This window comes from Arachis stenosperma, chromosome 5 (genome assembly GCF_014773155.1).
Source record: "Arachis stenosperma cultivar V10309 chromosome 5, arast.V10309.gnm1.PFL2, whole genome shotgun sequence".
In the NCBI taxonomy this organism is placed as follows: Eukaryota; Viridiplantae; Streptophyta; class Magnoliopsida; order Fabales; family Fabaceae; genus Arachis; species Arachis stenosperma.
Window position 1 is genome coordinate 111,736,683 of NC_080381.1, and position 14,464 is coordinate 111,751,146.

General features: G+C 30.4%; 1 pseudogene; it reads left to right on the top strand.

The window, feature by feature from the left end:
* Window positions 1-4,514: 4,514 nt before the first annotated feature.
* The window catches only part of LOC130981065 (isoflavone-7-O-methyltransferase 9-like), a 40,538-nt pseudogene continuing 30,588 nt past the window's right edge, over window positions 4,515-14,464 (top strand).

Sequence of the window (14,464 nt, forward strand, 5' to 3'; positions counted from 1 at the left end):
ATCCCAAGATTGCCCTTTTTTCTTCAGTCCAATTTAGGACTATGTTAAGGGTTTCTCTGAGATTTGATCTACAGACCCTTTTCTTTTCCTTGATTTCAGCCCTTGTAGGAATGTTTCTTATTATTCCTGTTCTCTGGATTTGAATTGGAGCTTTATCTGCTCTTTTTAGGGTTTGCTCTGGATGAAGAGCTTCATATTCCCTGAAAGATTCCTTTGCTTCTTCCAGTGTTAAAAACCCTCCTTTATGAATTATTCTTGATTGATGTGTAAATGGTGCTGCTTTTTCCCAGGCATCATATACTCCTTTCATGGGGCCATTATAAATTACATAATATTTTTTATCTTGGGTGGATCTTTTGATAATTTCAGCAATTGTTTTATTTTCTGGAATTTTTTCTTCACCTGATTTGTCCACCACGCTTAGCTGGCTGAACTCTGATGTTTTTGGTTGTTGTGTTGATTTCATTGCTTCGATGGCCTTCTTGAGGGATTGGATCTGTGTCCTTATTTGCTGACAATGCTTGCATTTTTCGAGTTTTTGTTCGTATTTCTGAATTTCTTGATCTAATGCATTGTAGACGAACTCCATTCTCTTGTTAATGTATCTGCAATAACATTTTTGTCACCCTTAATATATTCAATTTTTATTGGATATTGTAACAAAAATAATTGCCATCTTACCAATCGTTCATGATTATAATCAACTTTTAAATTATATCGTATGAAACCTGTTAGGTAACTTGAATCTGTCCTTAATGTAAATTTTCTGGGTAGTAAATCAATTTTCCATTTCTTAAGAGATTTAATGGCTGCTAGAGTTTCCTTTTCATGAGTGGTATATCTCTGTTCTGTTGGAGTAAAAGTCCCTGAAATATACCTGCAAAGTAATTCCTTTGAGGAATATTTAGAATCTAGTGATTCTTTTTATTGTTCCAAATTTTTATAGTTTTCTTAGCTTTTAGACATCCTGACCAAGTTATGTCTGAAGCATCTGTTTCTACTATTAAGTAGTCATTTTCTTCTGGGATATAAAGTTCTGGAAGTTTTTCACATAATTCTTTAATTCTTTGAATTTGCATACTGTCTTTTTCATCCCATTTCCATTCTTTTTTAGTACTTACTTTTGGGAATAAGCTTTTAGTGTATTCTGTTATGTTCTTTAAAAATTCTTGATCAGAAATATAATTTATACACCCTAAAAATTTTTGTAATTGTTTTCTATCTTCTATTTTATTAGGAAATAAATTTACCTTTTCTAGGACATTTGGCTGCAGTTTTAGCTTTCCTTGAGTGGATAGAATTAACCCAAGAAACTCTATTTCTTGTTTTGCTATTCTTGCTTTCTTTTTGCTAAGAACTAATCCTTTTTCTTTATATCTTTCTAAAACTATTAATAATTTTTGAAGATGATCTTCTTTATCCTGTTTTGTAAAAATTAGTATATCATCAATGTACACTAAAACAAATTCATTTAACTCTTTTAGATTTTCTTCCATAAATCTTTGATAAATACCTGGGACTTGTTTTAATCCGAATGGTAATACATTCCATTCATAGAGCAACACACTTGTTGATTCTTTTGTTGGGCAAGTAAAAGCAGTTAATTTCTTTGTTTCTTCGTCTAAACGAAGTTGCCAATACCCTGATTTTGCATCAAGAGATGAAAACCAAGTTGCTCCTTTGATTTTTTCTAAAATAGAATCTTTTCTTGAAAGTTTGTGAGCATCACCAATAGTTGCTTCATTCATCTTCTTATAGTTAATAACCATTCTTCGTTTTTCCCTTTTAATTTCATTATTGTTTTCGACATAAAAGGCTGGAGCCGCATGAGGGCTTTTACTTAATCTTATAATTCCTTTTTCCAAAAGATCTCTACATTCTAATGAAAATTCTTCTCTATCTCTTGCGGAATAAGGAATTTTATTTGGAACATTTATCTCTTTTGTAGGATCTTTTAATTTAATACTTACTAATTCGTTATTTGTATTTTTAATATCTAAAGGATTTTCAGCACAGATTTCATCCAAAAGTTCTTCTATCTTTATTTCAAGATTATTTTTTGGGATATTTATCTGAAAGTATAGATTTAAATAACATGTCTCTAATATAGAGAATATTTTAAATTTTAAGATCTTATCTATAGTAGTAGTCGGTATTTTTATTCGTTTTGATTTTTGATTTATTGAAGAATCGTGTGGAGCTTTTAAAACTATATATGTTAATTCTTGAATGAATGGATGATATAGCTTTAAAAAGTTATTTCCTATGATAAAATCCATTCTAGAATCTAACATATATATTGATGGAACAATGAACCTATAATTTTGAATAAAAATTTCAACCATCTCTGCTTTTTGGTCAATTTTATGTATTGATTTGTCAGCTATTCTAACTCTTAATAGTTTCTTTAATTTTTTCCAATCAAGTTTTATATTTGAACTAGCAAAGCATTGTGTTGCTCCAGAATCTATGAAAGCATTTATAAACTTTTCTGTTATTTTTATAGTAATAAATGTAGCATTATTACTCAGTCTCTGAGTCTGTTTCCGAGACATATTCAAAAATATAGTCTAAGTTGTCATCAGATTCTTCTAATGGTTCCATGAAACAAGACTTAGCAATTTCAATTTGTTTAGTAAGATCCTTTTTATCCTTCTTTTTCGGGCATTCATTTGCATAGTGTCCTTCTTCTTGGCAATACCAACATTTACAATTTTCTTTTTTATTCGGGCAATAGTTATTTCTTTGTCTTTTATTTTTATTGTTATTTTCCTTTCTAAAATATCTCTTTTTTCTCCAGTTTGGATAGTATTTTCTTTTTCTAAATTGATATTTTCTTTTTCTTTGAAAATTTTCATTAAGACCATATTTTTGAGGTATCTCCTCATTATCCTAACAGCAAATTCTAATTATATTTGCAAATCTTTTTTGAGTTGCTTCTTGCATACAACGTTCTTTTATTTCCTCTCTTTTTGCAGAGGTTGCTCCACCAAAATTATTTTCAATTGTTCCTCTATTTATTTCTCTTATAAATCTTCCCATTATAAATTCATTAGCAGGATATGGAAGTTTTGTTATATACATACTAAGATAATGATTTTTATCTTCTTCTTTTAATTTGTAATAATGAATTCTATATTCACATATATAAGAAGACTCCACATTACATAAATCATATATCTGAATATTAGCTAAATGATTTTTTGCTTCTTGATATTCTTTATTATAGACTTCTTGTCTATGATCTATAATATTTTTTCCAAAAAATTCTTTATATAGAATCATCATTATATATAATATCTTATCATAAGCTGATATTTTTGTTTCTAATTCTTCTATTATTTGGTTTTCTATTGATGTCATATAATCTCTTATAGTTCCTTTAGTATGAAACCCTATGTAATTCCAAATGTCTCTTCCAGACAATTCACTAAGTTTTGGATTAGTAAAGGCTTCTAATAAGAAGGAATTCAACCAGTTTTCGAAAATTTCTTTTTCATTCTTTTTACAGTCTAAATCGAGCATTCTATCTCCTTCCATTTTCTGGATTTTAGGGATGTATTTTGATGGTATTTTTGTATATTTTGAATCTTTATTTATAAAACCTTTTTTAAAGGCATAATTATCAAAACCTGTTTCCCATTTAAATTGAGATTGATTATCCTTAGATGTTCCAGCTTCATTTTTTACTTGTATTGGAATTGCTGGTTCTTCGTCACTTGAGTAATCTAGGATGTGTTCTTCATTTTCTATATTTTCAGAATTTACTAATTCTTCTTCTATTTGAAATCCTTGTTTCATAACATTATTTTCTTGAGCCATTTTTAATTGTTTAAAAAGCATTATAACTTCTTCTAATTTTTCTTCAATATTCATAATTTTAGTGGTGGTTTTACTTTTAAATCTGTTATGTTGATTATATTTTAAAATTTTTCTTCTTTGGGATTCTCTTTTTCCTTATTTCTTTGAAATTTTATGGATACTAATATTTCTTCAAGCATATCTACTATAGAATTTAATTGTGGGTTGAAGGTATGATAAAGATGTGGGGAATCATTTCCATGGTAACATTTTTTAGAAATTCCGTGTGAAAAATAAGTTTTTTCAGGTTTTTGAAGTCCTTCAATAAAACTTATAGTAAAATAAAGATTTTGAGAAAAATCATTTTGTATTGATTTTAAGAATTCAGTGTCATTACAATTAACATTAGTTAAAATCATTAATTTTTGATCTATTAATTTTGATAACTTAATTATTTCTTCTCTTAAATCTTCTAATTTACTTTTTTCCATTAGGTGACGCTTTTCTTTGTGAAGAGTTACAGTTTTGAATGAAAAGTGTAACTTTAGGATGTGTGGTTTAGATTTTGCCACATCTTTAAATCTTTAAATCTGTACAGATTTAGATCTGTAACATATAATTTTCTATAAATAATTAGTAGTGCATACACGATTCCCACACAAAAGCACAAGAAACAAAAGAACTTCCAAACACACACACTCTCGACAGTTCCTATGGTTTCCAAGGCGGAGAACGTTTTCCATGGAAACAGCAATGGCAATAGTGTTAGTATTGATGAGTTGTTCAAAGCTCAAGCTCACCTGTATAGAGTCATGGCAAGTTACACCTTACCCATGTGTGTCAAGTGGGCTATCGACCTTTCCATACCAAACATCATCCATAACCGCCATTCCCATTCCATTTCCCTCTCCGATCTCGTGTCGGCTCTTAACGCTCCACCACCAAAAACTCAATATGTCCAGCGCATCATGCGCTTGTTGACACACGACGGTATATTTGCCGTCATGGTCAACGAAGAAACTAAAGAAGAAGAATATGTTCTTACTCCCACTTCTGAGCTCCTTGTAAAGGGCACTGATCATTGTGTCTCGGCCATGGCCGAGTACATTATTAACCCAACTACGGTCGGATTTTATAATTATTTGGCTAAATGGACTTGCGACGAGAAGGGACAAACAACTGTTGAAACTGCTTTAGGGTCTTCCGCTGGCTACTGGGATTTCATTCATGAAAATCCTAAGGAGTTGAAGATTTTCAACGATGGTATGGAGAGTGATTCTAACGTTGTGAGGTTTGCTTTGAGGGATTGTAAATCGGTGTTTGAAGGGTTGGATTCGTTGGTTGATGTTGGTGGGGCCACTGGTAACACTGCTAAGATCATTTGTGAGGCGTTTCCGAAGCTGAAATGCACAGTATTGGATCTTCCACATGTTGTTGCCGGTTTGCCTGAAACTGAAAACTTGAAATTTTTTGGAGGGAGCATGTTTGATTTTATCCCTCATGCTGATGCTATTTTATTCAAGGTAAGTACGAAACAATTCTTACATGGATGCCACTTTAATTATTATTTTATTAAATAATAATACACATCCAAATTTTTTTGTCAACAAAATTCAATCACATTAGTCTAACATAACAAAAATTAATTATAACTAATATTATTTTAAATTTTATTATTTAATTTAATTAAATTTAGTTCATACAAAAATATAAAAGTGTAACATTATTCTATTTTATTCTACCTTAAAAGTAGCATTTTTTATTGCTAGATTTATTTTATTCCTACATATATGTTAGCAGTTTATTTTTAATCAACATGTAATTAATAATTTAATTTTCATTGTTGGGTGCTGCATATTTTGTTGTCTGATTCATTTATTTTGTCTTATGTTAGCCACATATTGAAAATCAAGGTTAATTACTATTTTATAATTAAGTAATATGTACTTAATTATTTTGAAATCAAGGTTACATGTACTTTAAAAAATCAAAAATATTTTACAAGAAAAAAAAATTTAATCAAAAACAAAATTTTTGCAATCATTAATTAATACTAAATAAAATAAATTTTAATTTTTTTTCTTAGCATTATCGTAAAAAGTTCTCTAAACAATTGAAATGTAAATATTTTTGTGATAATTTTTAAAATCTATGAAGTAGGGATATTTCGCTAAGTTATCATATTTTGAACACAATATTTATTGATATTTATCTGACACACGTGTCAATTGTGTTAAATTGTTTTAATAAAAAATAAAAAATTCTACTTCGAACATATTGAAACACATTTAAATATTATTACATGTTTTAACGTATATTTTTAAAATAAATTTAAAAATAATATATATTATTATTTATTAAAAAAATACTTTAGATATTTTATATAATTAAAAAATATTAAAAATAATTAAAATAATTATTTTATATTTTAATATTAATAAAATATTATATAATTTATTTAAAAAATATTTTATATATATATATATATATATATATATATATCGTATCTTATCCCATTTTAAAATTTATGTGTGAATATATCTCATATGATATGATATTAGTGTTCGTGCATAATAATTTAAAAGTTTAAATTTTGAGATACAATTTAACTCTTACATTAATGTTTGATATCAATTTAGATTTTTAAAGTTTAAATTTTACTTTAAAAAATAAAGTATAATCTTTTATTATTAATTTTATACATAGAATCAAAAATAAATAAAAAATTATTTAAAAATAAAATATCATATTTTATTCTATAAAATAAAATTTAAATTTTAAAAAATTCAAATGAGATTGATATTGCGCTGAGAATATGAAGAGAGAATTTCATCTCTGCGCCAAAATAAACTAATCAACTTGATAAAAAAAGCTAATCCACTTGTCACTCATCAATAGGCCCAGCACAATCTATATTTTGGTACATAGACAAATAACTTTTGCTGATGAGCTGTAAGCCAGATGCCATTTATTTTTCTGAATGGTGCTGATCCTAACATGTGTTACAACATATATATATTGTCCTTGAGACTTGTGATTTTTTAATTTTGATATTAGATTTATAATAATAATTTTTAATAATATGTAAAATTTAATATATGTTTTTATATGGAGATAACAATTATGATCTTGTAATTTGTGAAGTTTAATTTTTTTTTAATTTTAAAACATAAAATCGACCTCTCAATTTATGAATTTATACAAATTTAATTCTTAGATTTATGAATTTTAAATTTTTAAAATTTTTAAAACATAAATCAAATCTTTTAATTTGTGATTACTTTTATATTAAATTAAAACACATCATTTTTTTATAACAAAAAATAATACAACAATAATTTTTATATTAAAAAAATCAGCCAAAATTTGTTTATAAATATATGACATGAGAAAATACAAAAGAATTAGTTTAGATACAATTTATTTATTTATTTATTATTTTTGTTAATTTTTATAATTATATTTTTTTAATTTTAAATAAAAAAATAAAAATAAAAATATTTATTTTTATGTCTTTATCTTTTTTGTCTTATTTTAAGTGTCCATATTATGTTATCAAAACTGACTAGCCCTAGTGACAAAGTTAGTTGTCTTCTTCTAGATAGTCACACCAGATTCGAATGTCGGTAATAGTTGAGCTGTGGTTGAAAAATGAAAAGTCTTCTAGTTAGTGAAGTATGATTTCATTGGTTCATCTTTTTTTTTATTTAATCAACTAGTGGCAAGAAATTTAATTCTAATATTGTTTTAAGTATTAAAATTGTTTTTATGTATGCAGTGGGTTCTGGGCAATTGGAGTGATGATCATTGCATTAGTCCTAGAAAAATGTAAGGAAGCAATTTCAGGCAAAAGTGGCGGAGGAAAAGTGATTATTATTGACACTAGCAGAAGCCCCCGCGGGTAATAGTAGTGTTTGGATGGTGTAACTGCTTTGCTTACAATATTGGATTGAATACTAATATTGTATGTAATATATATAACGGTCTTTTGACCGATTTTCTAAGATATAATATAAATAAGATGTGAAATTAAAGAAAACATAGATAAAAAAAGGAGTCGTTGAATGTTTTAGTTGTGATGTACTATCTACTATGTACTTCCTTGTAATTAAAAATGTAAGGTTCCAATATTAGTGTAAACAATAAAGGAAACACAATAAACAAAAGAAATATAAAAGATAAGAAGATGATAGAAATTGACACAGTGATTTAGATCTATGCTCTAATGAAAAATTGGAGGAAAATATGAGTAACCATGAATATCCACTACTTTGTTAAGTAATATTTTTCCATTTTTGCATCAAGTTGGAATATAAATGCACAGAAAGATTATAATTTAACAGAAATTTGAAATATTTGGAAGCAAACCAACCAAGGAAGCATACAATGAAAAGAATCATGTTAATAGAATTTGAGAAGAGTTTAATATACTAAATAAAGATCTATTTGTCAGAACACAATATAGTTTTTGTTCATATTTCACAAAATTCTTAAAGCAAGAAAGTGCAACATACATTGAAAGGAACAGTTTTAAACTTGTTCAAGTAGTTAAAAGAGCAAAAAATATTAAAAAGTAAATTTCCTAATGCTGGAAGACAATTTTTCCTTGTTTAATGATGGTAATTGTAGGTTTGTCGTTATGGACCTGCATAGATTGTTGAGAAAATATAAGTAAATTTGATTTAATCAACTAACAGGTGCAGATGCATGTTAAATGATACAAATAGAATACTGTTTTAGTAGTTTATTTTAAATGAGTAGTATATTATTGTAATTGGGACTTTTATGAAAATTTAAAGTATATTGGAAGTGAAGTTTAGCAACATGGAATATTGATTATGGCAAAGAAGGTAAGGCAGATAATACTTGATTTCAGACATTATGCATGATGAGAAATCAGGATATTAATGAGGTAACTTGAAATATTAAAAGACGTGAGCATTGTTTCTTTTTTGATAAAGTACTTCATACAGTTAGAATGTGATTAAAAAGAACAGTTAACCATTTCAAAGCAAAATAACATTATGGGGTAGATGACTTATCATTCCAAATTGTCTGTGTTAGCATGCATGGGAGGCATGATTGAGGAGTTGTAGGAAAATATAATTTTTTTAAGTCACATAGTTGCGATAGGAATATAATAGGAATTTTAACAGTAATAACAAAATATTAATCATAATGGTAGAGTTGTGCATACCGGTATCATTTGGGAGATTTCTAAAAACTTCTTGGTATACCACATTTTGTGTTTCGGTTGAGTTGTTGGATTTCTCATGGGATATTACAATTTTTAATCCACTTTTGTTGGTAACCCGTGAAATTGCCACATAAAGTTGTCCATGCGTGAATACTGGTTGTTTAAGAAGTAATCCTACATGATTCAAAGATTGTCCTTGACTCTTGTTTATTGTGATGGCATATGAAAGCATCAAGGGAAATTGTCTGCGTTGGAACTTAAAAGGTAATCTTGCATCGGATGGGGTTAGAGTCATTCTTGGTATGAAAACTTTTTCACCAGCATTATTGCCTGACAAAACTTCTGCTTCGATAACTTTATTTCCAAGTCTTGTGACAATCAATCTAGTTCCATTGCAAAGACCCGCTGAATGATCAATATTTCGTATAAGCATCACAGGACAACCTTTTTTAAGTTGTAGCTCATGACTGGGGAGGCCAGATGATTTAAAGGTTGCCAAAAATTCCGGTGTGTGTATGCTTTCAAATGTGTTGTTAGCTCCATCTTTAAAGCACGCTGAGTTAGAACTCACATATGTTTTCATTTCATTCACATTTAAAGAGAGCATGTAATTATTGACCTCTTCAATAACATTAATGGTAGGGGCTAAAATAGCTCGACCTTGGAGATGTAATGGATTGCAAACATTATTTAAGTAATCAGCATAAATAGCTCGAACTATTGCTTCAATTGGATCATTGAATTCTGTAATTAACAACTCTGGTGGAATGTGTATGATACTACAACCATCATCCGAGTCTCCTAGTTTACCATCTCCTATGGCAAGAATCCAATTTGCAAATTCTTTCAATTCCTCAACACTGTGGTCCTCATGCATAGAGTTTAAACGCATATTTTGAGTCAATTTTAAAATTTGACATTGTTCCCACAAATATGATGAGTTAATTGATGCATCAACAATATCTTGTCTAGAACCTTTTGTTATTACTGGAAGAATCTACCTGAAATCCCCTCCTAAGACAACTATTTTTCCTCCAAACGGTAAGTGCAAACTTGCATCATTGATATGACGCAATAAGTCTCTCATTGTTCTATCCAGTGCCTCAAAACAAAATCGATTCATCATAGGAGCTTCATCCCAAATAATAAGTTTCGTTATTGAAATTAATCCAGCCAACGGACTTCCTTGTTTGATGTTGCACGTAGCACATTCATCTGGAGTAAGAGGAATTGCAAATCTAGAATGTGCAGTTCTTCCACCAGGTAACAAAAGCGATGCTATTCCACTTGAAGCAACCGTTAACACGATTTCACCTTTTGATCTAAGAGCAGCGGAAAGAGTTTTCCAAACAAAAGTTTTTCCTGTTCCTCCATAACCGTATAAGAAGAATACCCCACCTGAATTTGATGTGACAGCTACTATTATTTTGTCATAAACATGCTTTTGGTCTGTATTCATCTGTGATAGAAATTGCTTGTGTTGTTTAGCTAACAGTGCACGATCATAACGAAGCTCATCTAATATTAACTTGTTCTGAGAGGCTTGCTCCATTGTGAACTGAGTGTCATCTACATCAGGAAATGGCATTGTTGGAAATTCTCGGAGTGACTTTCCATTTCTATTAAGAATTTCCTCAATTTCAAGAAGAGTAAGTTGCAACAATTCAGCTTCTGATAAAATCAAATCTACATGATGAAAATCAATTGTATGTAAGAAACTATAAGGGTAAGTGTGTAAACTTTTTGTTGTTGATATTGAGTAATAAAAAATTTTTAGGCCACAATATGAAGGAAAATTTGAAAAATGAATAAATATCCATTTAAAATTAATCTTAGGATATGTAAAATAAATAAAAAACCGAAAAAGAGAGGATGGGAGTGAACCTGGTAGGCAAAACATGTTTCTATGATCATGTTGTATTCCATCTGATAAGAGACTCCAGCATTTTTGCCAAACTACTTCTGGTCTAATCATTGAATGTGTCCATAGTAGTGTGACAAATAGCTTACGTAAATAATATCCAGAACCCCAATGACTTGCTTCTTCAATAGCATCAATATATTCCCGATCATCATCCAATAAACCTCGGGCATAACATGCATCTCGAAATGATGAATATACAACATTGTTGTAGGTTCTAAGATCTCTATAACTTTTGGGGCCTTTTACAATGTTCAATAACATTCGTAGGTAGTATAATTCTCCAGATGATGGGGGAACAAAGAATAATCTCCCAATAACAGAGTAGCTTTTTCTTGGCTCCCAAATCCTAAGAGATGGCTTCCAAACAAATTTTGTTGGAAAATCATTGTAAGTTAATTCTCTTGCAGCAGCATATTCTTTGTTAGCTTTAAACCAAGCCATAAACATTGATTCTCTGACAGTTGCTTTATCAACAACAGTTTGCAATGCATCATCATCCTCAAAAAGAATTGTATGTTCATCAGGCAAGTGAAAACTTAATCGTTCAACTGATGGTCTTCTATAGTGGATGTCAAATGCCAATATCCTCCAAGCAGATTCACATGGAGAAATATATCGACAATCATAAAACATTTGAACTTCATCGACAGCAGTGGCTGAACTTTCATCTATTCTTTTTGAATAGAAAGAAGCTGTAATGCGATCAGTTCCCTTGTTGACATACTTGAATAAGTATTTGATTGACCTTGATTGATTGCACCATTCGACATTTATATGGGCACCATACCTTAAGAGAAGAAATCTATTATGTGGCACAACATAACGATTATCCAAATCAATGCCAGACACCTCGATGGTACGACCATTGTTGCGACGTCTATAGACTGGATATCCGTCTTGATCGATAGTACTGTTCTGAACAAACTTTTTTGGGAAATGACGAATGCAGCGGCCGTTTTCCATGCAAGGTGAGTTTTTCCTTGCTGATCCACATGGACCATGCATCATTGAACTCTTTACAGCTTGATAATATTCATGATCAGTTGTTGGATCTGGAATCTCTGCAGAGATGATTTTATCAATGTCATCTGGAGTAGGAAACTTGTGTTCTGGTGCAAGGAATAAAAGGATATGAGCATACGGTAATCCTCGTTTTTGAAACTCAATTGTGTAAATCACTGAAAAAATTTCCATTGAAATTGTTAGAATATGTGTAATTGTTGAAAGAACAAAAATGTAGTAGAAATTACAGTTTAAGAGATTACCTGCTCGTGATCTACCGAATATATTGTTCTTGTCGATATCTCTAATGAGCTTTTCCAATTTCAGTTTGAACATTCTGCAAACTATATCAGGTCGATCTTCTGCTTTCAATTTGTTATCTTTGCAATAATCTGCAATCTCCTTCCATTGTGGGTTGCAAGTGAAGGTTATGAACAAATCTGGATATCCGATTGCTCTACATATTGCCATTGCATCTTGATAATTTTGAATTGTATATCTTGGACCTCCGGTGAAGCTTGCTGGTAGAACAATTCGCTTGCCAAGTGTAGATGCCTGTGTTTCACCGTTAAGAACTGCATCTTTTAGGCCTTTATAAATCTCAGCTCTAAACTGTTTTGCTTGAGGTATACATATTTCAGTCTAGCAGCTTCGATCATTGAGAACGCATCAACTATAAACTGCTGGAAAAGTCGTCGAGAGTAAATCAGAACACCTTCACGCCAAGGTCTGTGTTGTATTCTATATGCGAAAAAGTCTCTCATGCTAATGAATCCTGGTTCACTTCTCATATTCTTAGGTAGTCTGTTCAATGGAATCTTTTCTCTCCAACCGTCCTCCCCAAATGGAAAAAGAAGTGGATACTGCAGACCCAAGTATGCAGGATTCAATTCAGATATCCGTTTAAGTATTCCAGATTTTGTTTCAATTACAATATCTCTTTCTTTGGTGCGTCCATCAAAATCACCCACAAATAAACCAGCGACTTCACTAACAGAGGGTAGATTGTACCGTCTTCCATCTCTACCTCTTTTACCAAACAGTCGAAGTTTGATATCTGTTCGTGGATTAGTTCTAACCATTTCTCTTGCCATACGGAATGATTTTGCAAGAACATTGTGTGTATCTAACACGTTGATTAGATCAGAAACTATCTCGATATTCAAGGGGTTTGACTTTTCGCTTGAGCTGCAATTGACATGACAGTTGTGATTAATATTTTAAATACTTTGTAGCAATGAAAAGATGGAAATTTAGGGATTAAGATTCGATACTAACCTCACAACTGATGTTCGATTATTTATCTCATTTTCCGTGTCATAAATGTAAAGTTGAGCAAATTTTGCAGTGCTTCCTTCTGTTGGTAGTAAACTGCCCATGAGATGATAATTTTGGCCGTGTAATATGAACGTGGGGGGTGCTCGGCCTTGGTTAATTGATTTATCTACTTTGCCACCAAACGAAGTAAATGCAAACATACTATTGTATGTTCGAGTGTTTTTTTGGAAATGGGTTGCCTTAGCACTATCACCAAAGAATAGATCATCAAGTGTGTTGGGCGGTTGTTGTAAAAAAGGCAATTGAACTTGACCTTGGCGACAACATAAGGTAAACTTTGGATTAACAGCATTAAAGTGTTTGTCGATACGCTCTTCATACCAGAAATTGGCACCACAATGCTGACACTGATATATTGGGTTCCCAAAGTCTAGATAAGCTGGAGCTGAAATATTATAGTGATGAGTTATCATGTATGTTAGTTAAAGAAGGAAATCAGTAAATCTGATAAAGTTTTACTTGCCGGAATCACATTTGTAGTATTATGATTCTCATCCAATTGCTCTGATTTATATAGATTGGTGTCAGGGTTGTGTATTATTTATATGGATAGAAAATGAGAAATGATTTCTTTATAGATATCGATGAATTGAAACTAACCTTCATCAGGGAGTTGGTTTGATAGTTGCAAATGATTAATATTGTTATCCTCGTCCTCTATATCTGCAAAAACATTCATACAATACCGTTACTTGTTTGTTCTGAAAGGTAGTAAGTTAATTTAATAGATACAAATACTTTTGATAAATACCTCCTTCTTGTCGACTTTGGGGAACACTTCCAGAATCAAAGTTATCAACATGTATGAGTCCGCTTAAGTTACATGAATATTGCACATCTGTCCAAAGAATAGAAAACACAAATGACCTTATGAAAACAATCCAGGCCTTCTCTTTTGCCAGGAGAATTTGTATGTTTAAAAAGTTTAGTTATAAAGGTTAATTATTGTTTATCAACTGGATTAAGCGATGATTTTAGGAACGGAGCTATATTGAATTTTAGGGAGGGGCAAAAAATTAAGTTTGTAATAAAAGAAGAGTAAAATCAAAATTTTAAAGAAGACTAAACTAAAATTTATATTAAATTTATGAAAAAAATTTGAAAGGGGGTGTTTCATAAAATGTTAAGATACGTGGGAGAACATGGAAAAGTGGAAACGCTAAACGCTGATTTTAGGGACGAAGGGCACTACATGCTCCCCT